The sequence below is a fragment of the Chroicocephalus ridibundus genome, chromosome 22 (assembly GCF_963924245.1).
Source record: "Chroicocephalus ridibundus chromosome 22, bChrRid1.1, whole genome shotgun sequence".
Lineage (NCBI taxonomy): Eukaryota > Metazoa > Chordata > Aves > Charadriiformes > Laridae > Chroicocephalus > Chroicocephalus ridibundus.
In genome coordinates, this window is record NC_086305.1 from 4,698,864 (window position 1) to 4,725,647 (window position 26,784).

General features: G+C 56.9%; 1 protein-coding gene across 5 annotated transcripts in view; it reads left to right on the forward strand.

Annotated features, from left to right (window-relative positions):
* Positions 1-8,959: 8,959 nt before the first annotated feature.
* CTXN1 (cortexin 1) overlaps positions 8,960-26,784 on the forward strand; it is a 41,663-nt gene continuing 23,838 nt past the window's right edge. For 2 of the 5 annotated variants that reach the window (XM_063358164.1, XM_063358163.1), the window contains exons 1-2: positions 8,960-9,145; positions 24,591-24,718. The gene's annotated coding sequence lies outside the window, so the exon portion shown is untranslated. Of the gene's footprint in view, positions 9,146-9,648; positions 9,917-24,590; positions 24,732-26,784 lie in introns of those variants that run through there. The other 3 variants (XM_063358165.1, XM_063358162.1, XM_063358166.1) reach the window with 3 other exon arrangements.

Here is a 26,784-nt window from a genome sequence, read left to right on the forward strand (position 1 = left end):
CTCTTCTCTTCTCTTCTCTTCTCTTCTCCCTCCCCTCCCCTTGGCTCAGGGATGTACAAATACTCTATAAAGAGGACAGCGTGGCCCCTGTCCCACCCTTTGAACACCAAACTCCACTGTGTCGTTTCCCTGGAAAAGAGGAGCTGTTCCCTGTGCTGTGGAAATCCTAAGTAGGGTCAGAAAACTGGCATTTTCCAGCAGGTCCTGCGCAGAAGTTGGACACTCCCCAGCTTTAACCACGTGAAACACCGTGGGCCTGATGGGGAACACCAGAACTGGGGCTGGAAGGTCTGCAAGGAGACGCTGAGGGACCCCCAGGGAAAGGAAGGGGCAAGGGGCTGGATTGCTGCCCCGATGGGAGCAGGGGGTCTCCAGTGGGGGACCACGCTCCCAGGTACCCTCCAGCCCAGTTCTAGACATCGTTGCATCATGTATGATGTCTGCTTGAGGAAGGGGCATCTGACATCCTCCTCCCACCCTCCTGAAGGCAAACCAGGCCCCTCTGGAGAGGGAAGAGGCTCATACTCCAGGCACATGGCAGAAAGCTGGGCAAAGAACGGGAGAAGGGAGAAGATACAGGGATGGGGGAACTTTCTGGGGCAGGGGAAGGCCATCAGGGAAGGTCTGCGTGGAAGCGGCAGGAGGCCAGGCCAAGGCGGGGAGGCAGCAGGCTGGATGGGGAGAGATTTTTTTTCTATGTTTGATTTGCCTTTCACAACATTATAAATTCAGGTCCTATCTGGACCTGGAGACTGTCTGGAGGCCAGAGGCCACTGCGGCTGCCAGCAGACGTGAGGTGAAGGAGGGGCAAGGTGGATCCTCCATGGTGAGCCAGGCGCAGAAGAGGGCTGTGGCAGGACAGACGATGTCCTGGTGTCCTCTCCCTGCAAGAAGGGGCTGCGAGGGATAATTGGGGCAACCAGAGGGCTCGAAGAGGCACAGAAGCGTTGGCCATGCCAGTCCTGGAGCCTCCGACGACATGGGGGGAGCGGAGAAGCAGGAGGACCCCTGTTCTCTCTGCAGCCCACGTCTCGCCTGGGTCTGCTGCTGCCAGTCCCCAGCTGAAGTCTGCCCAGCTCAGGCCGTCTTGGCGGGAACTGTCTGCCTCGCTAATTTAATGAGCCCCTAGCTTAATGCATGGCAAATCCTGACATAAATAAAATAAAACATGTCAAAGTGGAACTTCTTTCCAATTACAATTCATTAGCGAGCTCTGAGCTGCGGGCCTGACCACAATCAATACTCTCGGTTGGGGAAAAAGCAATTTGTCTCCCTCCCCGGGGACCTCAGGGGGAGACGGGTCCACCCCACACAGGCACGTTCGGAGCAGGGCTGGCTCCAGAGTGGGGTCCCACATGGGTCCCATCTGGTCTGGGGCGCAGGGACAAGGACATGGTCCTCCTTCCCTCACCTCGCCCCTCCGTGGTGCAGGAACACACCTGATGCTGGGGTCTTGGTGGGCTGGCCATAGAGGACATGAGCTCCTGACAGCTTAGTGGAGACCTGCCTGGGCTCCCCACGCGCCCTCCTTCTGTAGGAGCTGTTATACGACTGAGGAGCTTGTGCAGGCACTGCCCATCCGGATGTTTGCCATCCCCTGGCCACTGCCTTCCCAGAGAGCCCTGGGAAGGCCTCTGGCCATTCTCCAGTGCCATGGCCATTGGGTGAGGAGGACCCAGTGGCCTCATCTTTTATGAGAGGGACTCTTGGGCGCAGTGGTTGTGACATGGACCTCTCTGGTACCTGGGTTATTTGGAGGCTTTGGAGGTCAGAGATGGGGCCAGAGGACCCAACGTGGCTCTGGCCAGGAGCTACTTTTTGCCAACAAGTGGGGAAGTGTCTCCTTCTTGGAAAGCTAAGGTCACTCTGTGGAGCACAGCGTGCCAAGGTGGGCTTGTGGACATGTCATTGCTACCTGTCCCTCAGGGAGCACTGTCTCTGCAGACCAAGAGCAGTGCTGGACCCAACCAAGGGCATTGTGCCAGATGTCCCCAGGGGTTCACTGCCCAGTGAGCTGGGATGTTCCTTGCGTGCTCCTGTCTCTCCTGCCCACAGACTCTACAAATGTAGACAAAGTCCTTGGGAAATAGTGGTTTCTTCTGTTAAAGAGGTCTTCAGGTCTGGATTAGATGGCTTTTAGCAACAAATGTCTTGTCCCATCATGAGATAGGCCTGAGATGTACCTGGCCCACATCATATAGGAGGTCAGAGTAGATGATCTGCTTGTCCCATCTGGCATCCAGCACCATGACACCGTCGACGTGCAGGGGTGGCCTTGAGAGCCTGAGGGGAAGCAGGATAAATTGTCATCTCAGACCTTCCCATGCTGTATCTCCGGGCACTGCCCCGCTGGTCCTGTTGTGTTTGAATTTAGACAGTGTATTTGCAGACCAAACACTTCTCACTGAAGATTTTGTTCAGCTGTTTCCAAGTTTTCTGCTTGATTTTGACGAAATGTGATGATCAGGATCGGTCTTGAACATGTCCCCGGTGACTCCCTCCGTGCACTTTGGTCCTCTGTTCCTCCACCAAATGGCAGACATTAGGGATGCAGCCCGTGCTGCCGGATGAAATTGTCCTCTCTGGGCTTTCTGGCACCGTGTTGTTTCTTTCCAGACTTTAGCATACAAAGTGTTCGCTGCCAAATTACAGCTACAAGGAAAGTGCCCTGCCAAGACCAATGCATCAACCTCGTTTAAGAACAGTTCATTAGAGGTGGAAGGTTTTTTGAATGAGGTGTGTTTCATCTCAGGATCGTACCTGCCTGGCCCAGGTGCAGGTCCGTGGGACAGAAGCGTTCTGTGCCATCTCTCAAGGTGCTCGTCTCGGCTGCCAAAGACTCTGAGATGGGTTCGTTTTCGCGGTGAATGACTCCAGAATGATTCTTCTCCTTTATTAGATCAGCCCAAAGTGCTGTGAGTTCTCCCTGGGTGCTGCTGAAGAGAACAGCGGGGGGTTTCGCCAAGCTCGGCGGAGGAATGAGTTACCGAGAAATGTGTGGATTCTTCTGACTGTGACGATACCCCCACATTTAAAAAAAAAAAAAAAAAAAAAAATTAAAATTAAGTTTCTTTAAGGCAAATGCTTTAAAAACACTTTCCCCTGGGCAGGAAACACGGAGAGGAAATACCACGTTGAAAGGTTCTGTTTGAAATGAAGCATTAGCGCGGGGGAACGGCGGGAGGTGGGACCGTGCCGGGCTCAGATCCGTGACGCCGGGAGACGGTTCCCGGGGCGCGAAGGGGCTCGGAAGGTGCAGGCGTTAAACCTGCAGGCTCTTAAACTGCGGAGTCACCGCCGTGACTCCGGCACAGCGTCAGCAGAGAGCCGGTAGCACAACCGAGACACGGAACGTCATTAAAAAAAATAACCACACTCCAATTGTCGGCTCTGAATTATGATCCGGGCAGCAGCTGCAGATGCCATCAGCAATTTACTTTCCAGAGGGAAAGCGCTCCTCAGCGCTTCCCAACATCGCAGCCACGTTAAAGTGTCTGAGGGCAGATGCCCAAAATCAGAAGCATCCTGACACAGCATGCCTAATCTGAAGCGGGGCCGAGCGTTGTGGCTGAACACGACGCAGCCGGCATCTGTCGGCAACGAGATGCAAAAAGCTTGGAGACACCTTTGGGAAAACCCTCAGGGATGTCCCGGGAGTGGAGAGGAGGGATGGAAATCCCACGGGGAGGCAGGATCCTGCCTTAGCCCTTAAAAGCCGTCACGCTTCCATGTAATTTTGGTACTGCTGGTTTTCAAAACGACTCTTGATAGAGAAACGACTCCAGATTAATAGATGGGTGCATTAGTTTTATTTTGTCCTTGATCTAAATCTTGTATTTCCCTGGAATGCTTTCAGCTGAGGTGCTTTTTCAAACGGCTTCCATTCATTTTCCCCTCTGCTGCTGCAATACCGCTAATTGGTAACTGGAGCTATTTGATGGGATTTACATATATTTCGAAAGAGAAAAAAGAATAACATCCCAAAATATCGCAATTTTCGAAACGCGAATGCAGCGGAAACCGAATGAAACCCTTTTCTTCAAATACGCTTGAAAAGCTGCTGTGATTTTGAAAGAATCCTTTCTCTCCCAGCGATGTTTGCTTTTGGAAAGGATGCGACGGTCGATCCAAACACCCTGACAAGCTCTAATTGCAGCCAGGGCCGTGACTACGCAATAAACTGCCCGGGCAGGAGCAGCTTTTCGGCACACGCTTAAATTTCCCCGGGAACACGTGCCAAGCGTTTGCGGCAGCGGGTGGGACTCGTATTTCCCTGCCAGGCCACCCTCGCTGCCCGTGTGTGGGATGGTTCCTTCTCCAAATGGCTGGCATTTATTTTTATCGCGCCCCCCCACCCCCCCACCCCCCCACCCCCCCTGGTTGCCGTGTGGGTCTGCACCCGGCAGCCAAACCCTGCCCTGGCGGAGGATGAGCTCCCGCAGTTCTCCATCGACACCATCACGTCCGATTTCCCCGGTAACGTCTCACATCCTCTGACACCATCTCCCGTAACCATAGATACACCGAAGCGGTGCACAGCAACACTTTTCCACGTTTGGGCTTGATTTCCCCCCACACACACACACCCCCCCCTCGCCTCTTAGATGCTGTCAGCCTCCTCCCGTATGCGATGACTCGGGCTCTTCCCAGAGCAAGGGCTGAAAATTTTAAGCAAATAGAAATGGTGAATTTTTCTAGGCGCTGCGGGGGCGGGGAGGGGGGGGAGCACCTTATTCAAGCTTATCTTTGCTCTCAGCATCCCGCTGCCTGGGAGGCAAAGGTCTCTGTCTCACCGACGGGCACCTTTTCCCATTTAATACCAAGTCTGCCATGAATTTACCGTGAGGGGGGTGAGCCCCTGGCCCAGGTTGCCCAGAGAAGCTGTGGCTGCCCCATCCCTGGAGGGGTTCAAGGCCAGGTTGGCCGGGGCTTGGAGCAACCTGGGCTGGTGGGAGGTGTCCCTGCCCAGGGCAGGGGGTGGCACTGGGTGGGCTTTAAGGTCCCTTCCCACCCAAACCGTTCTATGGCTCTATGAATTTCTGCCCAAGGTCCTGCTTTGGGACACGCAGCCCAGCAGCTTCTCTCCTGGAAGCCAGTCCTGACAGCCCCAGGGCAGGATGAGAGAGAGGAGGGGGGAATACGCATGGTGGGACCTTTGCTGGGCTGCACGTGGGGTTTCAGGAGCTGCGGACCTCTGTGAGTTGAGGGGAAAATATCACCAGTGCGTCCCAAAATGCCCCAGCAAGAACCAGAAGCTCTGCGCCCGGTCAGTCCCCTGAGAGCTTTGGAGGGTTTTCCAAAAGACAGGGCTCTTCATGGTGCTTCCAGTGTTGGGGACCGGGGCTAAAGGCTGCCCAGATCCCAGCAGGAATGGTTTCTCTTGGATATATCATGCGCCAAAGTCTGCTCGCTGGGTAAAACCAGCAGGGACCCGCAGGAGGTGTGAGTTTCGTAGCAGCTGTGACTCATCCTGGCCTTGGCAAAGTGCAATGTGGACTGATCTCCGATGGCTCCAGGGCTCGCAGGGAGCAGGAGCCAGACCTCGAGGACACCCAGGAGAGGAGTCACACCGCTCCGGCAGGGTCCTGCCTCTGCTGTTTGCCCGTTATGGATCATTCCTGCATCTCCTGCAGGTTGTGCAGCCCCTGCAAAGCCTGGGAGATGCAGGAGGACCCGGAGGAGGGGAGGAGGGTGTGATTTGGTCCCAACACATGATGGCCCTGAACACACGATGGCCACTCCTGCCTGCGGCCTCAGGGCCAGCTTGGTCTGGCACCTCCTTTGCAGCACGGTGGGATTTTCTGACCCTCCGTGGCGCGGATGCAGCCGCGCTGCCCTGAGATCGCCTGCTTTCGAAGCAGACCCCGGGGCTGCATCTGCACCCTCTGCACCCGCGTGGGGCAGGGCCGGGCGAGGGAGGAAGGCACAGCCCGTCTCTCCTCCCAAAACCGAGTGTGACCTCTCTGCTGGGTCCCAGAGCATCCTTCGGGGAGCACCCAGGACCCATCCCGGGGAAGGGACCGGCTGGGGAGCTGTGGTGCATCTGGCGGTGGGAGCCCACAGCTCCCTGGGAGCTGCTGCCGCTGCGGTTGTGGCTTCATCCAGGCGCTGGTCTGGGAGGGCTCCAAATCCCTCCCCATCCCAGTTCATCCGTGCACGTTCCTGCGGTTCCCCTGCGCTGGGTTGTCCAGACCAGGGGTGACACCCCCCAGGTCCAGCTCGCAGCAGGTGCTTCATCTGCTCTGCAGGAGCACAGAGCTCAGAGAAAAAGGACTTTGATGGAAGGTCTGTGCTAACATCAGAAGCCTCGCAGGGAGCCCTGCATGGAATGACCTTCCCTGGGCACAGCCCAGGCTCCCAGCACCCAGCGCCACAGGGACAACCCCGCCGTGGTTCCCAGAGCCAGTGTCCCCCGGGAAAGGAGCCGGTGGGAGGGAGCAGCGTCCACTGCTGCCAGCGGTGAGCCCAGCACTGCTGAGAGCGCTCACCCGGGCGCTGGGGCTGGGGGGGTCCCACCACGGGGAACGTTACGAGAAACTTGAGTATGGGGGAGGGGGACACGGACACACAGGCCCACAAGTGTGGACCGAGCACCAGCAGAATGCTGACCCCATCCTGCCCACCAGCCCCTTTGAATGCCCCTCTTTTTTTATATAGGCTTTAAAAATACATACATTCCTAACACAATTATTGCCCTGTATTTCTATTCCGTACCATTGCAGAGGACAAAAGTCCAAGCGCCACGTTCCAGCCTGAGAAGATGCTGGGAGGGGAGACCGGAGCATGCACAGGAGGCTGCGGAGCTCAAAGCCCCTTTGGGGTGAAGTGGAGAAAAGGGGAGCACGGTCACCCTCCCTGTGCCCCGCGGCGGGGCTGGCGCGGGGAGGCAGCGCTGGTGCGTCGCTCGGGAGAGCAGGAGGGACGGATCCAGGCAGGGGATGGCTGTGGTGCAGCAGCAGCCACTCAGCTCGGCTGCAGGGATGGTCTGAGGGTGGTAGCACTTCGCTAGAGAGGACCAGCAGCTCCATCGCTGTCCTCCTGTCCCCACTGTCACCCCGTGCTGGCACCGCAAGTCCCCTGGAGGTGCCCCAGCGTTAGCTCTGCTAATCTTTGACAGCAAAGCGTGGTCCCAGCTGCGAGCTGGCACTGGGCACAAGCAGCAGCGATGCTGTAAACCCCATGGTGACAGCTGCCAGGGGTGTAATCCCGACTGAAAAATCCTGTGGGGCCTTAGCCTCGATCCCTCTTGCCTGTCCCAGAGGGGCTCTGCTTTAATGCTGGGTCCCCTTCCCCGGCATCCCCTTGCTCTGCCTCCTCCGTCACCCCATCCCCTTGCTGTCCCTCCTCCCTCGCCCCTCTGCTGCCCAGAGGTGCCACCCACACCCCCCTGCTCTGACCTCTGGCAGCGACATCACCCCCTTTGGTCCCACAAAAAACTGTGGCACCCCCGGGACAATCCTCTGTGGCTCCCATGCACCGTCCTCCTCGCCCAGCCACCCCTTCTCATGGCACCCTGCCGCCCCGCACCCTCTCTCAGGGCCACCATCCTCTCCACGGCACCGCTCCTTGTGCCCCCCCGCACCACCGAAATTCTCCTGCATCCTCAAAGCATAATCCCCCCCCCCAGCATTTCTCCCTGCTCTGTAACCCCCCCACCTCCTGTGTCCCCACGGCAATCGCACACGACACCACACTGCCCTGCATCCCTGCGCCCGAGCATCCCCACAGCGCTGCATCCCTGCACCCCCAAGGCCATGCCTGCCCCCTGCCCCCCCGTGGTCACTCCCCATGGCACTGCCACCCCCCTGGCCACCCCCCACAGGACCACATGCCCCTGCAGCCTCCTTATCCCCCTGCCCGCATTTCCACAGCAGCCCCCATGGCACTACCCCTCCCTCCAGTGTCCCCCCCACCCCCCGGCTACATCCCCCAGGTCCTCCTGTAGCACCACACCCGCTGCAGCCCCCTGCCACCCTGCAGCCCCCGGCCCCTGTCGCATCACATTCCCCTGCATCACCCCCCCGCCCGCATGAGAGCACGTCCCCTCGTGTTCCCCACACCCACTGCATCCCAACGGCCCACGGGGGTACCGCATCCCCCCGCATCCCCCACCCCCCCCTGCAGCCCCCAGTGCACCTCACCCCCCTGCACGTCTACACCCCTGCAACCCCTGCATCCCCAGGGTACCAAAATCCACCTGCACCCCTAACACCGCCCCCCCACCCCCTGCATGCCCAGGCTACCACATCTCCCTGCATCACCCCCACACCTCCTGCATCCCCCTGGTACCACACCCCCCTGCACCCCCAACACCCCCCCACACCCCCTGTGTCCCCTGAGTACCACACCCCACTGCATTCCCCGTATCCTCCCACCCCTCCCCTGCATCTCCAGGGTAACAACATCTCCCTGCATCCCCCCACACCCCCCGCAACCCCGTGGTACCACATCCCCCTGCATCCCCAACAGCCCCCCTGCAACCCCCTGCGTCCTCAGGGTACCACATCTCCCTGCATCCCTCCACGCCCCCTTCCCCCCACCCCCGCTCCACTACCTGCATCCCCAGGGTACCACATCCCCCACATCCCCCCTGCATCCCCGGGGTACCACACCCCCCAGCACCCACAACACCCCCACACACCCCTTGAATCCCCAGGGTACCACCCCACCCCTCCCCCCGCATCTCCAGGGTACCACGTCCCCCCTGCATCCCCCCGGCACCACATCCCCACGTTATCCCACGCCCCCCTGCCGCCCCCCACGCCTCCCCTCCACCCCCACCTCCCCCGCATGGCCCCCACACCCTCCTGCCTCCTCCACAGCCGCTGCATCCCCCCCCCTCCTGCCGCTACCACACCCCCCGCATCCCTCCACCTCCCGCAGCCACACTCCGCCTCCCCCCCCGCTCCCTCCCTCCACAATCCCGGCCCCCACCCCCCCCACCCCCCCCTCCCTCCGCAGCCCAATCAGGGCGGGTTGGACGAATTCAAACCCCGGCCCCGCAAGCGCCGGCGGCGGCTCCGCTCCCCGGCCCGGGGAAAGGCTGCGCCGTGGAGCGGGGCCGGGAAGGGGAACGGGGCCGGTCACGGATGGGCTCGGGGAGCCGCGGGGCGGGCTCGGCCCCCGCCCGTCTCCCGGACCGCAGGTGAGCGGGGGGGAAAAAGGCGGGGGGGGAAGAACCGGGAGGGGGGGCTCCCGGGAAAGTTTGTGTGCGGTATCACCGGGGCGGCGGCTGAGCGGAGCCCCGGGGATGCACCGGGCGCAGCCCGACAGCGGCTCCGCAGGGGCGGTGCGGGGGGGACACACCTCTCCCGGTGCTAAATGTGTCTGTGTGTGCCCCCCCCACCCCCACCCCGGGCTGAGCCGCCGCCCGGGTGGGGGTCCCGAGGGGCTTGGGCCGCCTGCGGGGCACCCTGCGGAGAAAGGGGGGTCCGGGGAGGTGGGGTGTCCCCGGGGATCTGTGACACCCTTGGCGGGGGGTGGGGGGGGGAGGTTTTTTTTGGAGAAGCGTCCCTGCTAGATGAGAAAATCAGGATGGGCGTTCTGGGGAAGAAGAAGTCGAAAACAGGGAATTTCTGCAGCTGCTGCAAAACTGCTGATTTTAGAGTTCTTATAGCAGGAAGCGATGGGGGGGGGGATGTCTGTGCAAGACCCCTTGTGCTGAGGGGCCTTGGAGAGTGCCCACCCCCTGGTTCCGGTGAGCTGGTGTCGATCTGAGAAACTTTTGAATTAAATGGAGCTGGTTTCGCCCTTCTGGAGCCGTGGGTCTGCGGGGAAGCAGGGGAGAGTCGCACGGAGCCTTGGGACAAAGGGACAAGCCAAAGAGCCCCAGGAAGGAGCCCGTGTGATTTAAATCTCGGCCCCCTTGGGAAGAGTTGGACCTGCGGGAACTCGCCATGCGACGCCGGGAGTGTCGGTGAGCCCTACCCATGGCAGAGGGAATTCGGCTCTCCCGGGCGCTGGGGAGACTGGGTTTGCCGGAGACAGTTTTTGGTGCAGAGCCTCATGTTAAAGATGGGGATGAAAGCTGTCAGCGGCGGCAGGTGTGGATTTGACGGTGGTTAGGGGCTCCCCAGCACTTGACTCCCACCCTCACCTTCCTGCCGTTCCTGGAGATGTTCTGTTTTCTCCCAGCTGTTGTTATTTGCCAGAAATCTGCCTAAAAGAAGAGGAGGTGAAATCCTCGGGCGGGCAGGGCAGACTCGTTTGCGGTGAGGTGGGCAAGATCAGACCTGGGTTCCATCTGTTCGACGCGTCCCCCCCTCCGTAGGCACTGCAAGTGCCTCGTCACCCCAAGCTTGGGCTGTGATGCCGTAACAAGGCACTCGAGGCCTCCCATCGCTTTGCCCAGTTTGGTACCTGTCACCCTGGGGCACAGACCTGGAGCTGGGCAGAACCACAGTGGGGACTTGCCCCAGTAACAGTTTGGGGCTAAGGAAAAATAAAAATAAAATCAATCTGGTGGTGTTCCTGGCTGTTAATATCGTTAGGATTGTGCCGGTATTTGGGTTGGCAGCTGGGAGGTGGTGGAGATGCTGCCGGTTTTGCCCTGTGGTGGTTCTGGTGGTGCTGGTGCATGGGACGGGAGGTGGGGACGGTTGTCCTGGGTGGAAGCTGGTTCTGTGTTCTCCTACCTCTGGTCTTGCCTTTAGCAGCACTGCTCCTCCTTGCAGGCAGCAAATGTGCAAATTCTATGATTCTACGAAATGTGCAAATCTTTGGGTGAGGTTCTGCTCTTCCCCGAGCTCCAGGGGACCCTCTGGGGGGCATCGCCCAGGGCGGCTGCCCACGGCTACGGCTCCAGGAGGGGAAGGCAGAGACCTGGCATCCTCTCTGCAAGCTGTAAACACGTTGCATGGGTAAAATGCCTGACCGGCAGGTCCCCCTGGAAAGGATTTGGCACCGCTCTGGGGATGCACAACGTGCTGTCTGCCTGCCAACGGCTCCCCGGGCTGGGGGAGGACGGCTGCTGCCACCAACGGGAGCTCAACCTGTTGCAGGTGGCACCGGCTGGGCAATGTCGGCAAGTCCCGCTGCCTTCCTCGCTGTGCTCCGGCCAGCGAAACCCGCTCTTTTTATCCCTTCGCAGTTGGCCGGCTCTGCTGCACTGTCTGCGGCGTCGCCGGGGCAGCCTTCCCAGTCCTCAGTGGGGATGAAGTGGGCTGCAGACCAGTGACCAGCACTTCCTCGGCGAGGACAGGGCTGGAGCAACGGCAGGCCGTGGGCGGATGCCGGAAAGCCGGCGGGTTAGAGCAGCAGACGTGTTTTATCAGCTCTGTGGTTTCATCGCGGAAGCTGACATGGGTGACAGAAGCGGGTGGCATCCTCTGGCTCCTGGCTCTGAACTATCTGGTGGTGCCAACTGCCAGTAAATCCTGCGCCGATGTGTTTTCCGAGCAGCTGCTCTTAGGAAGAAAACACTGTTGGGCTGTCAGGCGCCTGGGACCTGCTCTGATTTTACTGCAAATATTCTCTACAAAGTAAAATTGATGGATCTGAATCTGATATTCCGAAGGGGAACTTAATGGCCATTAGGCTGTTTCTTTTCAGCTTTGAGTGCAGAGCTGCGCCATTTAACGGAAGGAATAAAGGCATAAAGATAAATGAAGAGGGCTGCCAGATGGGTGGAGGGTGGCAGGGGGGTGGCTGCTCCGGGGCACGGGGCCAGGAGATGGAGCACAAGGACCTGGAGCAGAGTTGGGGGAAGCTGCTGCAAGGTCTGTGGAAGGAGAAGCTTCTACCCGCCAGGGCAGCGTTGCTCCTGACCCGAGGAATGACTGGTAACATGGGTCTGAAATGGCCAAGCCTCCAGGGGTGAGCGCCCCTGAAGTCACCGGTCCTGGCTCTGCCTGTGGCTCTCCAGCCTGTGGACCTTTTCAGGGACAGGAGTTGGAGCCATGGCTATCGATGGCCTCTTGAGCCCTGATTTGCCTTTGTCTTCCCACCCTGGCAGGGCGTAGTGCCTGCTGGGTCTCTACATCCCAGACACCAAGGCAGAACCTCCTCTGGGGAGGATTTTTGTACTCCAAACCACCGTGTTTGGAAGCACGCGTAGCTGCTGCTTGAATTACCCAGTTAATGTAAGTGTTTAAGAGCAGAAGGGGTTCGAGCAGATATCATTGCGCCCACAAGAGAGCAATCACTTGAGTCCATGCAAAGGAACAAACAACTCCTGGGAGCTCCAAAATAGGCAGAACATGATTTACTGAACTTCTCTTCCAGCCTTGTCTGGGCTCTGTAACATTAAATGCCGCTGAAGAGCGTCAGCAGGCTGTAGAGCAAAAACAAGCTCCGTTCTCCTCCCACGTTCCCGGGCTGTCACAACTCACGTGCAGGATCTCGGGGAGAAGGGAGGCGCTTTGGCCATGGGCTGCTGGTGGTCTCGTTGCTGTCGAGCTCTCTGCCCCGTCCTGCTTTCCAACGGAAGCCGCAGTGATGTGGGTGCAATGAGTTTGCTGCAGCTCCGCCTGCTTTTCTCCGCATCTGGGTAGGATCTGAGGGTGAACTGCATCTGGTCCGGGTCCTCAGTGTTGAGGGTGTGAGGGGTCTCCCGCAGCTTTGGGTTTGATGGGCTTTTTGAGGAACTCGGCCATCTCCAGACCTGCAGTAACACTCCCGTCCCTTGCTGCTGGGGCTCTGAATGCGCAAGATGACAAGGCAGTGTGTGTGCTTGACACAGCTCTGGACGTGGTGCCATCAGGATCCTGACCTTGTTCTGGGGGACCCTTCAGCCCCGCTTACGCCCAGAGGCTGAGGGAGCCGTGGGGCAGCGCTGCTCGCAGCTACTGCGCTCCAAGGCTCTGCTCCCAGTGTAACTGGCTACAGCCTAAACAAGGAGACTTTGCAACTGGGAAGGGATTCACGCCACCGAATGTCCTCTGTGAGCTGACGGTCTTCTTCAGGCTCCTCTTGACAGATGCCATGGGCTGGAGCATCCTGCCTGGTGGACGGGCAAGTGTGGTGGCGCTGCAGCGGGGACAGGCGCAGAGCTCTCAAGGACACTTTGAAACAGAAGGTGGCAAAGCGCTAGTGGGCCCTCAGATTTAGGGCAGCACACGTTCTCCTGCCCATCCCTGGGCCAGCGTGGTCTCTGAGAGCAAGGACCTGAGGATGCTCAGCCCCACTTCTGAACGGAGCCATGGGTACCACATTGGTGGGATTCCCATTCTTTGGCTCCGCAGTGTCCGGGAGGTGGGGTGAGGTCCAGGTCTCAACTTGCTGCTTTTCTGCCTGCTCAGCCCCATCTGCTAACGATGCTGTCCCAAAGCGTCACCCGTCAGTTGGCGCTGGGGCGGTGACTGAGGGGTAAAGGGACGATGTTGGCTGTGGGAATGTATTCCAAGCAGTTGTTTCTCTCCACAGCGGAGATCAGGGTTGGAGCTGTGGGCTTGCTGGCTTTGGAGGAACAGGGCAGCAGTGCGGGACCAGGAGTCTGTGGTGGTGGGAGTCTGTCCTGCCTGCAGGAGACGGGGAGGTGTTGCCCACACGCTCTCAGGGGCTGGGGTCTGCCGGGGGGGGTCTGCACACCTTAGTGCCAACTTTGCAAGGGAGAAGGGTGTGAGCAACAGGACCTGGGTCTCCCCATCTGGCCGCCAGTATGGAGATGCAGGAGATGCCAGCGCTTCTGTCACGCTCGTCCTGGGCGTGGGCTGTGCTGATCTCATCTGCAGGCGCTTCACCGAGATTCTGGAGCAGCCTCCAGAGCGCTGCTTGGGGAGGAACAAGCCGGTTTTAGGTTAGAGTGTAGAGTTTCCAGGAGGGATTACAGGGTATGGTGGCTGGTGGCCAGCAGCCCCTTCCGGGGCCAAATTCCTGACTCCCAACCTGGAGAGTGGCTCGCTCTAGGATAGGGCTAGATCGCCGGAGTAGTGTTATTCTAGCACCTGGGTCTCACCACGGGCCTTGTCTCCATGCACATTTCGTATGTCTTGGCTGACACCTGGCAGCAGTAGCCCTTGGCCAGCTGGACCAGTCCCCTGGATATGGGCTCGTGACCTGTGCCGACCTCCTGGGGAATGGACAAGCTCTGGCAGCTCATGAGCTCATGGTTGCAACCACGCTCTGTCTGACTTCTCGTACCTCTGAGAACTGAGGTTCTCCTCTATGGTGTGCAATATCTTGCTGAAAGCTCAGCTGTATCCTACTCTTCATGTAGGACCTTCCCAGACTAGTCTGGGCTCAGAGCTCCCGGTGGGAGCTGCTCCACTGCACGGCATGGTGAGGCATCCCTTTGGCATGACTTTGCACGGTCGGGCTCTTCTCCAAACAACTGCTTTTTGCTGTGCTGGGCCTTTTCACGTCCCACGAGGAACCATGATATTTCTTCCCCCGGTGTGTCCTTTCCTTTCAGCAGATGCTGCTGCTTCCCCGGGAAGGCAGGAGGCACGGGGGTGGGTGCAGGGAGTGCAGCCACAGAAGTGAGCGTATCTCTCTGGGGATCCATGAAGACGCAGGGCTTAATGCCATAACGGATCTTGAGCAGCCTTATTTCCCTCTTCCGTAGATCCTGTGGGACCTGCTTGCTTGATTTTTTTTTTTTTTTTTAAATTTTTTTTTTTTCCCTACTCCCAAGATCTGCAGCAATTTCACCTCCAAGCTTCTGGGTCCCCTGCAAAGAGCAGTTACCTCGCAGGCTGTTTCTCCAAGAAGGGAGACCTGGAGGTGTTCCTTCCCATAAGTTCTGCTGTTCCTCCCTCATCTCCATGCTGTCCGGCTGCCTCCAAAACAGGCATCGTCCCTCCTCACATGTGTGGCCGGACGGTGCTGCTGCGTGTGGGATGCCTGACCCCATTCTTGTGGGATGCCTGTCCCCACCACTCAGCTCTCCCACCCCAGCAGCCACCGCAAACCAGACCTGCCACCGCAGCCCATCGTCTGGCAAGGTGGCTCTGCAAGCGTCTCCGAGTGCCGATGCTCCCAGCATATCAATTCTTCAATGCATTAGATAAAATAAAGAAATAAATGCAAGGGGATAATAAACCAGAAAGCGATAGGCCCAGAACAGCAACAATAGATGGATAAACGCTCGGCCTTCGGGGAGCAGCAGAGCCGTTCACTGCTCTTCAGCGCACATCTGAGCCGCGGCGGGCAGGTGTGCGTACCCTTACGGGTGTGGGTACATATTTGTGCGTGGTCACACACCGCCTGTGCAGAGGTGGTTTTGCCATTCCCTCCTCCTCCTCCTCGTCCGCGTTATCACTGTGGTGCCGAGCTCCTGGGTGGGATGCTCAGCTGCCAGCTCAGGGGGACGCGGGTTGAAGGCTCCGCTTGCGGGGCGCGTGGTCTTGGTGTGGTGCCAGCTCTGGCAACGCTCGTGGGGTGAAGGTGAAAAAATCGCTGTGAACGCCCCCCCCCGCCCCAGCGCTCTGCCTTGGGGGAGAGGTTTTTTTCCCTGTCTCGCTGCATCTCTCCCTTTCCTACAGCCTGGTTTGTGCCTCACCGCCCTGGTTCATGTTCCTGCTCCTGCCTGCGTATGCAACGGGGTGGACACAGGGTCACCCTTGCTGCTGGACACCCACTATCTCAGCACTTGCCGAGGGCTGTGAGTGCCCAGCAGCGCCCTGTTCCCAGCCCCTGCCGACATAAACAGCCTCAGACAGCTCTGGCCATTGGGCTGGTGGGCACCTGGGGGGGACGGGGAGCCTCCGTGGGCCAGCAAGGGCCGAAGGCTGCAGGTTCTTGGTGTTTTCCACAAAGTGTGGAGGTGACAGAGTTGTTGGCACAGTCGCTTAAGGGAGACGTGGGTTGGGTAAGGGGGACCTGAACCCATCTCCCACCTCCTGGCAGGGACTGTAGGAAGCTGCTGAGGCAAGATGTCAGGGCACGAGCTTCAGTCTGGGATGAACCTGCCAGCACGTTGTTCTGGGTCCTGCAGGGTTGCAGGTTCTTAAGGCCAGATGGGGCTGCCCCAAAGAGCCATTGTCTTTTGCTGTGGTATGTGTCTCTTTATTGTTTTATTGTTTGTGCTGCCATGGTGTTTAGAGACTCAGCCACAGCAGGACCACGGGGTCCTGCTGGTGATCTAGAAGGACGGGGAGACCTCCAGGCTACCATGGTGGGAGTGTAGAGATCAAGTGACAAGAGAACCATCAACCCCCACCAGCCCCAGCACTCCGTCTCCTGTCTGCCCTGTCCTCTCCACCTTATTCACTTGTCCTGGCCCGTTCCCACCACAATGCTGTCTCTCCTGGCGTTGGTCACACCTTCTGCATTTGTTGCCTGTACCTTTGCTCCTGCTGGTGGTGTGTAACCAGCTCCAGCTCTGCTTGGCGCAGAGACCTCCTGTGGCTCGGCCAGCCTGCTCCCATCCCTCCTCAATGCTTGGGGCTCCTCCACAGAGCCCACTCCCTGAGCCTGGGGGGCAGCCGGGGCTGGGGGCCAGCCCCATAGAGCCGCACGACGTGGGAAATGCTCCTCAGCTTGGGAGATCGCAATTAATGCGGAGAGGAATTCACCGGACCCTTTGTTGGCGCAGATGGTCTGCATTGCAGATTTGGGAGTTTGTCTTTAATTGTATCAGGCATGTGTGCTAACGAAGGGATTAAGGCCTGGAAGGGTGAGCAATGCAGGCCAACTTTTTCCTTGCCCGTTTCAAGGTCTTACGTTTTATAATATTCTCTGTCTCTCCTTTCCCTCCCTCATCCCTGTCCTCTGCCTGGAGCAGCCTCCGGGGTTTCCCCCTCCTCACTGGAATCCAGTGATGCTGGTCCACACTCTGGGTACGGACCACTTGCCCCAGACCTCCTTCCCCCACCAGCTGGCCAACCCTTCCTCCCATTAACAGAGGGCCACGGGGCCACTTTGCTTGAATCCGGGCACCGTGTCACTGGGGTGGAGGTACCTGTGACGGGGAGAACAGGGTCCAGCCTTGCTGTGGCTGTACAGGGGGTCAGAGCAAGGATGAGAGAAAGGATTAACCTGACCCACCTACAGGCAAATACCAGTTAGAGGAATAATGTGGCCAGAAGGGTAAAGCAGGATGGGTAGAGGCTGCTCGGGCTGTCCTGCGTTATCTCCCCTGCTTCTAGCATGACTGGGCTGGACACCGTGCCCTGTTGGCTCCTGCTCCGCTCCTGCTCTTCGCTGTGTGAGCTGGGCCACCTTGTGGGAGAGGTACGGGCTCTCTTGTAGGGCAGCACTGAAGGGAGGGAGCCGTCTGGACGTAATAGGGTTCACGGCCAAACGCAATGGTCGTCAATCCCTGCTGTAGCGTGCAGAGCAGGGGCCACCACGTCACTGCCCATCTCGGGTTCTGCAACCCCGGGGAAAGATTAACTCGGAGCAGCGGCTGAGCACGGAGCTGGTTCGGTTGGGAGTCACGTTCCCATCTGTCCTGGACTGCTCCTAAAGAGTGTGGTGCAAAGTTTAACTCCTGCTCGGGTAGACCCAAATCCATTTGTGTGTCCATTTGTCCCTTCTAACTTTGTCCAGCAGCAAGGTAAATGTTCCCTTCTCCCTGGTTTCTCCATTGTGCGTTGGCAGCTTGGAGCACTTCTCCAGCAAAGATCAGGACATTCTCCAGGGCTGGACATGTTCCTGGGAGGGGGAGAAGTGGTCAGTGATGCTCTGTCTCCTGTGGGGAGCAAGGGCTCTGCAAAGGAGGGTCTCTGACAGCCCACGGAGCAGGAAGCTGTTGTCATTGTCCAGCCACGAGATCCTCTTCATTCCAGATCAGGAATAAATGGGGTGTAACCATGGCTTGGGGGAAGCGTCAGCTCCTCTAATAAACCCACTGGGGAGATGGATGGTGACTGAGAGCTGCTGCTGTGGGTGCAGTTACACCAGTAGACCCGTCTACTACCCTGTCTTTGCTTGGTGGGGTTGGTGTAAATGAGGGTGGAGACTCTGGAGCCAAGTGGTGGATCAGTGACGGTCCCCGGGGAGCAGAGCAGAGAGGTCACAGGGGAGACAACCTCATCCCCATCAACCAAGGGGTGTTCTTCCCTGGAGGTGCCAGGGTTTGGGGCAGAGACCATGTGTCTCTGGGCTGCGATTCCCTCTTCCAGCACGAGCAGTCTCGCCAGAGGACTCGCATCAGCCACCCTTCCTGGGGCTCCGACCTGCTTCCAGGAATGAGCGCGGGGGTGCATTTCTCGGCTCTCACATGGCGGGGAAGCAAATCCAGAAGTGATGACAAGCCCTTGGCATTGAGATGGCACAATGTGTCCTGGCACGAGGGCCCTTGTACAATTAGCAAGGGGAGAACAGGCAGGACTGGCGCTGCCCTGTGAGCTGAGATACCTGGCTCTGCGCCGGAGCTGAGCTCGGTGGCAACCCAACCAGCTGCAGCCCCGAGCTGGTGGCGGACGGGACACGGGTCCCCATGAGCACGGCCCTTCTTCAGCAGGACCCATGGTTTGTAGGTGTCCTGCCTGTTGTTCCTGCTCTGCGCACACAGGATAAGGCTGGCACAGGGGATGCGGAAGGAGAAAAGCGTTTCAGCAGGGGGATGGAAGGATTTGGGGTCTCTCTGTTGCCTGAGGCTCTCGTTCTGAAGATGCTCCTTCCCTCCCACTCTACCTCATGCCCAGGCCCAGAGTTTGACTGTTCAGGATTATGGGACTGATCCTGATTTTTCCCCTCCCCGGTGGGAAATGGCAGCAGTCACAGGACTCGGGATCAAAAGCAGCACAACCTGCTGCCAAGTGAGTGTTGAACTTTGGGAAAGGGCTCCGGGTGGCGAACCCCGCACAGAAGGAAACATCAGGCAGGAGCTAAGCGCCTTTGGCCGCTCTGCGACATGTGTTGGCTCGGGGCAGGGTGCCTGATGGGATTCTGGTGAGCCCGGGCTCCCGACGTGGACAGTCTGTATCTGCTGGGGGTCTGTAGGTGGCCTGACATGGGGGTCCCCAGCTTGTGACCTTGAGAGAGGGCTTCAGCGATTCCAGTGCTGAGCTGCAGGGGTGATATTGTTGCTCTGGTCCCCCAAGACAGCGTCCCTACCCGTGAGAGGAGGGCAGTGTGGTCTTGTTTCCCCCTGATTTTATATGCTGAAGTCCAGAGCTGCAGAGTCCGGCCGTGAGAGCAGCAGCGGGCTGCAGAACTGCTGTCTGTGGCACCTGGGTGAGATATTCCTGGTGCCAATATTCTGGGTACCAGCCTGGTGAAGGGCTGGGTCCCTTCTGAAACCCTGGGTTTTGCAGTGAGGAGCCTTGTGTCCGCTTGGCTTCGGCGTGAGCCTGCTTGGCTGAGCTGTCTCAGCCGCGCTGACCTTGAGGGAGGCAGGAGGGCTCTGGTGGGCGTCCGGCGAATTGTGCAGGACCTCGGGCACCAACCAAAAAGTACCTGCAAATTAACATCTTGACAGTCTCCTACCAGCTCTAGGGCAGGGGGGAGTGACTCGGTTGTAGGGCTTTCTTTGGCAATGGTAGCAGGACGGCTGAATCTATAGGAGCCAGCAAACTCTTCCTGGACTGAAGGTGACCTTTTGGTGCCTCTAGAAGATCGCCAGGGTTCATTAGCACCAAAATATCTGCCAACAGCAGATGACTAGAGCAGGCAGCATCAAGGATGGGGGCTGTCTTGTGTACTGCTGACTAAGTTCACAGTAGGGATTGGAGAGCTTTGCCCTGTGCTGGGTGGATATCTGAGTGACTGTAGACAGGGGATGACAAAAGCAAGGTCCTGGGCCTCCATGAGCACTAAAAAACCATCACCCAGGCAGGAGGGTTTAGCCCAGATGTCCTCTTGTCCTCGTCCCACCATTCCAGCACAGATGCCTCCTTGGCCATGGTGTCATACACTGGAGAAGTCATGGGCAGCTTTGGCTACAGCCGGGGGTAGGGAGATGATGATGATGATGGGTCAGAGCAATCTGCTCGAGCCCTTGCTATGATCCAGGGCAGTGCTGTGTCTGTAGCAGGTTCATGGTTGCCTTAGTTCCGTACGTCTTGCAGTTGGTTTCTCATGTTATACATCAGCTGTGTCCACCCCCAGCCCATCCCTGGAGCAGGCTCTGGATCCAGTTAGACTCAAGAGGCTCCACAACCCCAGGGCAGCCACCTCGATCCACACAGCAGCTCCCAGTTCCAGTGTCTGCATGGCTTGTGGAAGCACTGGTTGGGCTAGAGGAGGGCTTCAGATGCTGGGAAGCATGGCAGAAGTGAGATTTGATTAGCACCTTCCCTAAGGGAAGCAGAAATGGGATACCCTGTTTTCCTGCAGCTCTGTGTCTCCTGCTGCCGATGGTAGATACCATTAGTTTGAGTTAGTAGCAATCTGCTCCAGTCACGGGAACAGCATCGATTTACACGAGCTGAAGACCTGGCCCTGGAATCGATCTGCATTTTTATCAGCTCATCTCAGCTGACGGGAGAGGTTCTGAGGCTGCGGAGGAGGAGCTCTGTTCTGGGCTCGCTGCTGTTGGTTGCCTCAGCTCCCCTGGTCTTCTGCTTGGTCCTGCAATGTCATGCACCTGCCCGCAAAAATTTGGAGGGATATTCTCCAACTTAAAAGCCTACCAAGGGGACTGCAGGTGGTTTGTCTGGGAAGCCCTCACACGCAAACTGTGCAGGTCTGTTAACGGTTGTGATGCTTTGTGGAAGAGGTAGAGCAATTCCAGCAAGGTTTTGCCTTCACTTTTCTCCCCTCCCTCTCCTGCTTCCGTTTGCCTCTGAACTCTACGGGTGGAGGGTATAAATTCCAGAGCACGGAACTGCCAAAGGCAGGGTGTTTGCACTTTTTCCTGTGATGTTCCTTTATGAGAGCAATTACCCCATGTTGGCATCTGAAAATTTCATTCTCCTTTTGGATTTATTATCGTGTGAGGATGCTGGGTTGGAGACCACTTGTCAAACCCATGGCAAAGGAAGCTCTTAATATGTTCCTCCATCATCTTGCCTCTTTTTAGGGCTCTGTCTATGCAGTTTGTCTGCTGTGCCCCCTCCAGACCTGCCCTTTCCTGGCTGCTCTTCTCTTCTCGCTACCTTCTGAGTTTGGCAGGAGCCAATTGGAGCTGGGCTGAAGCCAGAACTGTCCCTGTTGGAATGGATGGGATAGTCCTGCCCAGTGGAGAAGTTCTGAATAGGTCTGTGAGCCAGCAGCAGGGCTGGACTTCTCATTTGGAGAACAGGAGCTTTGTGATCTTAATACCAAGAGTCCTGGGTTCAACCAAAGGTTGATGGGACACAGTGCCCATATGTGGTTTCATGAGTGTTCCCCTCTTTTCAGCCGTTGCCTCCTTTTACCTCCTGGCTGTGCCCTTTCTGATGCAGCCCGGGGTCCAGGAGTTGGACACAGGTGGTGAGCTACAGATGAGTTCCCCAGCACCGTAACAAGCTCCCCAAATTGGGTTATGGCTTGGCCGCCTGAAGATGTCAGCAGGATCGGGTGGGCTGCAGCCATGTGTGTCCTGAGCTGTGGATGTTCATCCCCCACCACACCCAAGAGAAATGGTGGGATGAGCCCAGTGTGGGCAGGATGGGGAATGGTCATGGGTGTCTGCTTTTTAGATGTCAGGAGCTCCAGGAGATGTTTCAGATACTGTGTAGATGCCAATAGTGGCCAGATCATGGCTTGGGTGGAGGGTGTGGACTTCTTAGCTACACTGTGGTGGACCTAAGCCACTGTGGTCCTTAGCACAAGGACAGATGTTGAAGACCCCTCGCCAGGGCATGTTCCTTCCTCCTCCTGGTGCCTGCTCACAGCAAGTGGCAGAAGGGCCAGCAGCAACCCTGGGCTGGGGTATTGGTGTGGCTCCTGCAGGCTTGGCCCTTGGACCCAGCACTACCCCCTGCAGGCTCTGTGGAGCTCTGGGTGTTACAGCAAAACCCAGAATTATGTAGGACAGCAGAGGCAGGAGACAGAGTGGTCTGGGAGACTAGGGTTGAGGAGAGCCAGTCCCAGGACAGAAGAAATATTCTTTAGTGAATTGAGGACAAAAAAGGGTCTGACCACCATCTTCAATGGGCAGGGGTATAACGGGCAAGGGCAGGCAACGCCTGGTGCTGGTGGAAAAGCAAGGATAACAACCTTACTATGAACACCTTCTGGCTGGAAACCAGCCCATCTGAACAATGGGTTTTGGAACAGCCTCGGTGAACAGAGGCTGAGCCGGGTTTAACAAAGCAGGATCCATTTCTGGAAGGATTTGTACAACCTCTGATTGCAGCAGGCCAGGCTGGTGGGCTTCTGGGTCCCTTCCAGTCCCAGAATCACAAAACGTCGGGTTGGCAGGGACCTCTGGAGATCATCTCCTCCAACCCCCAGCCACAGCAGGGTCACCCACAGCAGGTGGCACAGGAACGCGTCCAGGCAGGGTTGGGATGTCTCCAGAGACGGAGACTCCCCCACCTCTCTGGGCAGCCTGTGCCAGGGCTCTGCCACCCTCACAGCAAAGAAGTTCCTCCTCGTCTTGAGATGGAACTTCCCATGGGCAAGTTTGTGCCCGTTACCCCTTGTCCTGTCCCCGGGCACCACTGAGAAGAGCCTGGCCCCATCCTCCTGACACCCCCCCTTTCAGTATTTATCAGCGTTGATAAGATCCCCCTCAGTCACCTTTTTTTCCAGACTGAAAAGCCCCAAATCCCTCAGCCTTTCCTCATCAGAGAGGGGTTCCCGTCCCCTCAGCATCTTGGCAGCCCTTTGCTGTCCCCTCTCCAGCAGTTCCCTGTCCTGGAACCGGGGAGCCCAGAACTGGGCACAGTTCCTTGTTGCTGAGCAAAGGAATCACAAAAACTCCCCAGGAGCTTGCTCTGCCACAGCCCTTGTTTTTGCTGTTACCTTGGGCTGAGCTCAGGGGCGAGAAGGCAGAGCCCTTGCCAGGAAAAGCATCCCATGCCATCCCTCCTTGTTCCTTCTCCGGCGTGCTCTTGCCTGCTGGCGGATGGGAAGCCCAGAGCAGCGAAAGGGGATGGTTTTCACATGCTGCCATTGCCGGAACGGATACACGGAGCATCTTTGGGCAAAGCGTGAGCTATCTTGCCAAAATGGCTTGAATAATTCAAGTCCTCAAGGAGACGTTTGCTGATTTGGAAGCATGTGCTGATGCGCAGGGCTGAGGGGGTACCACCTGAGGGGGCAACGCTTTAATTTAAAGCTGCCTCTGTTAATGTTACTTATTTCCCTCTGAAACCTGAGCTGTAGTGGAACACGCTGCCTGGGCAAGCGCTGGGGCTTGGTGGTGATGCTATGATCTGAGGAGGAAGAGAAATGATCCGATTTCAGGCCCGGAGCAGACTCTGCCGGGCTCCAACTTTTCCCCTCTGACTGCCCTCAGAAGGAACCTTCTCTCTGCGCGGTGTCCTGCAACCCAGCCCTGGCCGCGTCCCAGGGAAAGCAGAGTCAGCGCCCTTCCACCAAGCAGGATCAGTGCGGGATGGGATGGGGTTGGGGTGGGATGGGATGGGATGGGATGCTCCTCTTGCAATTCTAATCTTCTTGGGTTGTCCCACCCAAGACCTGAGCAATAAGCGCCGAAACTGGGAAGCAATGTAGAAGGGTGGGAAGAGGAAGCCTTGGCAGAGCTTTTTCCTGGGCGAGCTGGTTCCCTGCTTGGGATACATCCCTCTGCAGAGCCCCGTGCATTCCCAAAGTTGCTCCCACCCCACCGGCGAAAGCTTGAGACTTGAGAGAGTTAAGAAGGACCAGGAGGGCTGACAGAATGAGCTGAATTTGATTAGCAAAGAAAGGGAGTGAACTCTTCCCAACACATAAAGCTGTTATAAAGTGATCAATTGTTCTTTGCGTCTGCTGGGACAAGATGAGAAGCGATCAGTTTAATTTGGAGCTAATGAGATTTAGGTTAGATATGAGTGAGATGCAGATTGGCAACGAGGGAGTTCTGGGAGAATCCCCTTCAGCTGCATTTTGACAAAGCAAGTGGCTGTTCTGAGCATCCTTGGACTTAATTCAGCGCTGGGGGCAGGTGGTTGTGGGAGATCCTGGTGTTTTCACGAATCCAAGATGTTCCTTGTTTAGAACCTTCCTGAGGATAGCCTTCGGGTAGCTACTTGCGATTTTTGGTGGTGCCATCCGCCCGTGGTGCTGGGCAGGCTGGGGTAGGCAATCCCACGGCCAGCCTGGATCGTTCTGCTGGGGAATTCAGCTCCACCATCCCCAGAAATACCCAGGCACTGCTGTTGCGCATGAATGGTGCCAGGCAAGACACCAACCCAGACAAAGAAATAATTTAAAAATCACTTAATTGCAGCAATGGATTTCTTGGGAGTAGCGTATTTGCCCACTTGCTAAATAATTCATAGAAGAGCCTGGTAATTAAATGCCAAAGATCTGATTTGCTTAGCATTGTTTGTACTTACATTACTATTTAAATGCAAGAAATTACCAAGTCATTTAATTGCTAATTAACAATAATACAGTTACTTACCATCTTATAAGAATTAGTCAGCACTTCTGTGTATTGTTTGCACAGAGCATAAACACTCGTACTCTTTTTTTTTAGGCGGTTATCTCATAAACTTATCCCTGTATTTGTGCTGATGGAAGGCATGTACCCCATCTTCTTTTAATGGCTATTAAAAACATGAGGAAAAATGCAAATTCCAAAAAAGAAAAAAAATACGGAGAAGCACTGGCTGACTGTGGAGAATGCCTAGATTCGTTCCCCATCTTCCTCCTTCATTTCCCTGCAGAAGGTCCCCTGGACACCAGCCCCTGCTGCATCTGAACTTGCAAGCTCTCGTGCTGCACGTGGCCGTGGATGGTGTGTAAAGGTCCTGGAGAGAGAGCAGTCCCCAGCATCCAAGAAGTTGTCTTCAAGGTGGGAGCGACAAGTAGGCCAAAAAGACATTTTTCTAATCCCTGAGACCTCAGCTTGTTGGGAAAAGCCCGGGAGGAGGCAGTGAGATGTGCTGGGATGCTCTATGTATTGTGCAGAGGAAGGCAAATGAGATGTAAGACCCAAGGACGGGAGGGTCCAGTCTTATGGAAGACACTCAGGAAGAAAAAAACCCCAGGGGTCCTGGATCAAATGAAGGATTTGGGGGCAGATCAGTTGGTCTGGGCTGTCTGAGGAGTAAAAATCTGTGCAGGAATACCGGAGTGTTCGTGTGTGCTCATCGGGGGGTGGGGGGAGGAGAGGGTGAGTGTGGAGGTGGGGTATCTCTGGCACACGTGTCGCATGCCTGCGTGCATATGGAGGCTGCGTGGTGGGTACAGAGAGTGCTCCGTGTCAGTGTCTGGGGGTGTTTGGAGTCTGCAGGTGCTCTTGGGGCTGGATTTGGGTATTTGGAGGAGGAACTGTGGCGGTATGAGCTGGTTCTCAGCTCTTCTGAAGGGAGCTTGAGGGATGTGCTAAGGTCTTGCTCCGATGAACTCATCATTAAATATTTGTAATGAGTCACACGCTCCCAATAACGAATGCTTACTCAATGTCAGTTCATTACCCAGCTTCTTCAAACGATTCACTCGCAGCTTTCGATACTGGGAAGGGGACGGGCCACGTTCACAAGGCCAAAGCAAAGCTGGGTCCCTGCAAGGCGAGGTCTCTCTGGCCCCTTTCTGAGGTCGTCCACGCAGTCAGGGTTGGTACATGTGGCCTCTGCTACCTTTGAGAAAACAGGGAAAATTCATCCCTTTCTAACCTGGAGTGCTGTATGGTCGACCTGCTCAAGGGTGCCTACCTGCAGGACGCCTTCCCCACCTTTGGTGGACCCACTCCTGACCTAGAGGGGCTTCTCCAGGACACGGTGAATGAATGGCGGTGCTAGAAGAGGGCTTGAATTTCCCGAGACCCCTCGGGATGAATATTTCCTGGCAATATTTTCATCAGCATCGTGATGTTTGGGTCAATATTTTCCACGGGAAAATGTTAACTTTGAGGGGGGAAAAAAAATGCTGTTTTCTTTTCTGTGTGGAAGCATTCAGTTTCAAATGTTAATGAAAATGACAGGGATCTGCTTATACAACATTCTGTTACAAAGTTTAATGCTGAAGTAGGGGACCAGTTTCCTTCCTGTGAACAATGGGAATGTTTCATTCTGGGAACCTACATGTGGAACTGTTTACCTGCCATCAGGCTGATTGCACCGGGGTCTCTGAGGACATCAGCCCTGTCCCCAGATGTGCTCTTGTCCTGTCCTTACACCTCCTCCCGCATTCAGAGTTGTCCAGAGCAGAAAATACGGGGGTTTGTTGCCCAAAGAGGGGCCTGGAAGGGGCTCTGAGCTGGCCAGAGCTCCAGTTTAGCAAAGGAATCAAATAATCCCCAATAATAGTCTGCCAGTTTCTGTTAGGCTCGGTCATTTCCTTCTATTAAGTGATAATCGGAAATGTGAGATAATGCCTGTTTTTCAGCTGCTGCGTGCAAGCCATTTCTGCAAAAGACAGTTTTTCCCACCCTGTTGGACTCTGACCAGCAAAGAAGTGACTGGGACTTCTGGAAGGGGCAGGAGAATTGGTCCTGGCCACAGGGAGGTGTACTGCTGTGTGCTGTCCCAGGGCAGCGGCACTTCTGGAGGCTTTAACTGGTTGTCAGAGTTCTTGGAAATTAGTCCTTTAGCTCCGGCACCCTCTGCCCTCTCTACTGCTCCCTCATTTCACTCTCCAGTGGAGCTCTTCTCTTCACCCGTGTTTTGGTTGATGGGTTCAGCTGACACCTCCCCTACATCATACAGCACTTGGCCTTCATCCCCTCAAGGGCATACAGCTGACTCCTGGCCAAAATGTCCACCAGGACCTCCGTGTCCTCGGCTGCGGATCTGCTTCCCAGCCCTTTGGTCCTGGTGCACGGCGTTATTCTGGCGCGGTGGCAGGGCTTTTTATCTGCTGAGGTTTCTGCTAGTTCTTTCCTCCAGCTTTCTGAGGTTTTGAGATTTTCCCAGGGCA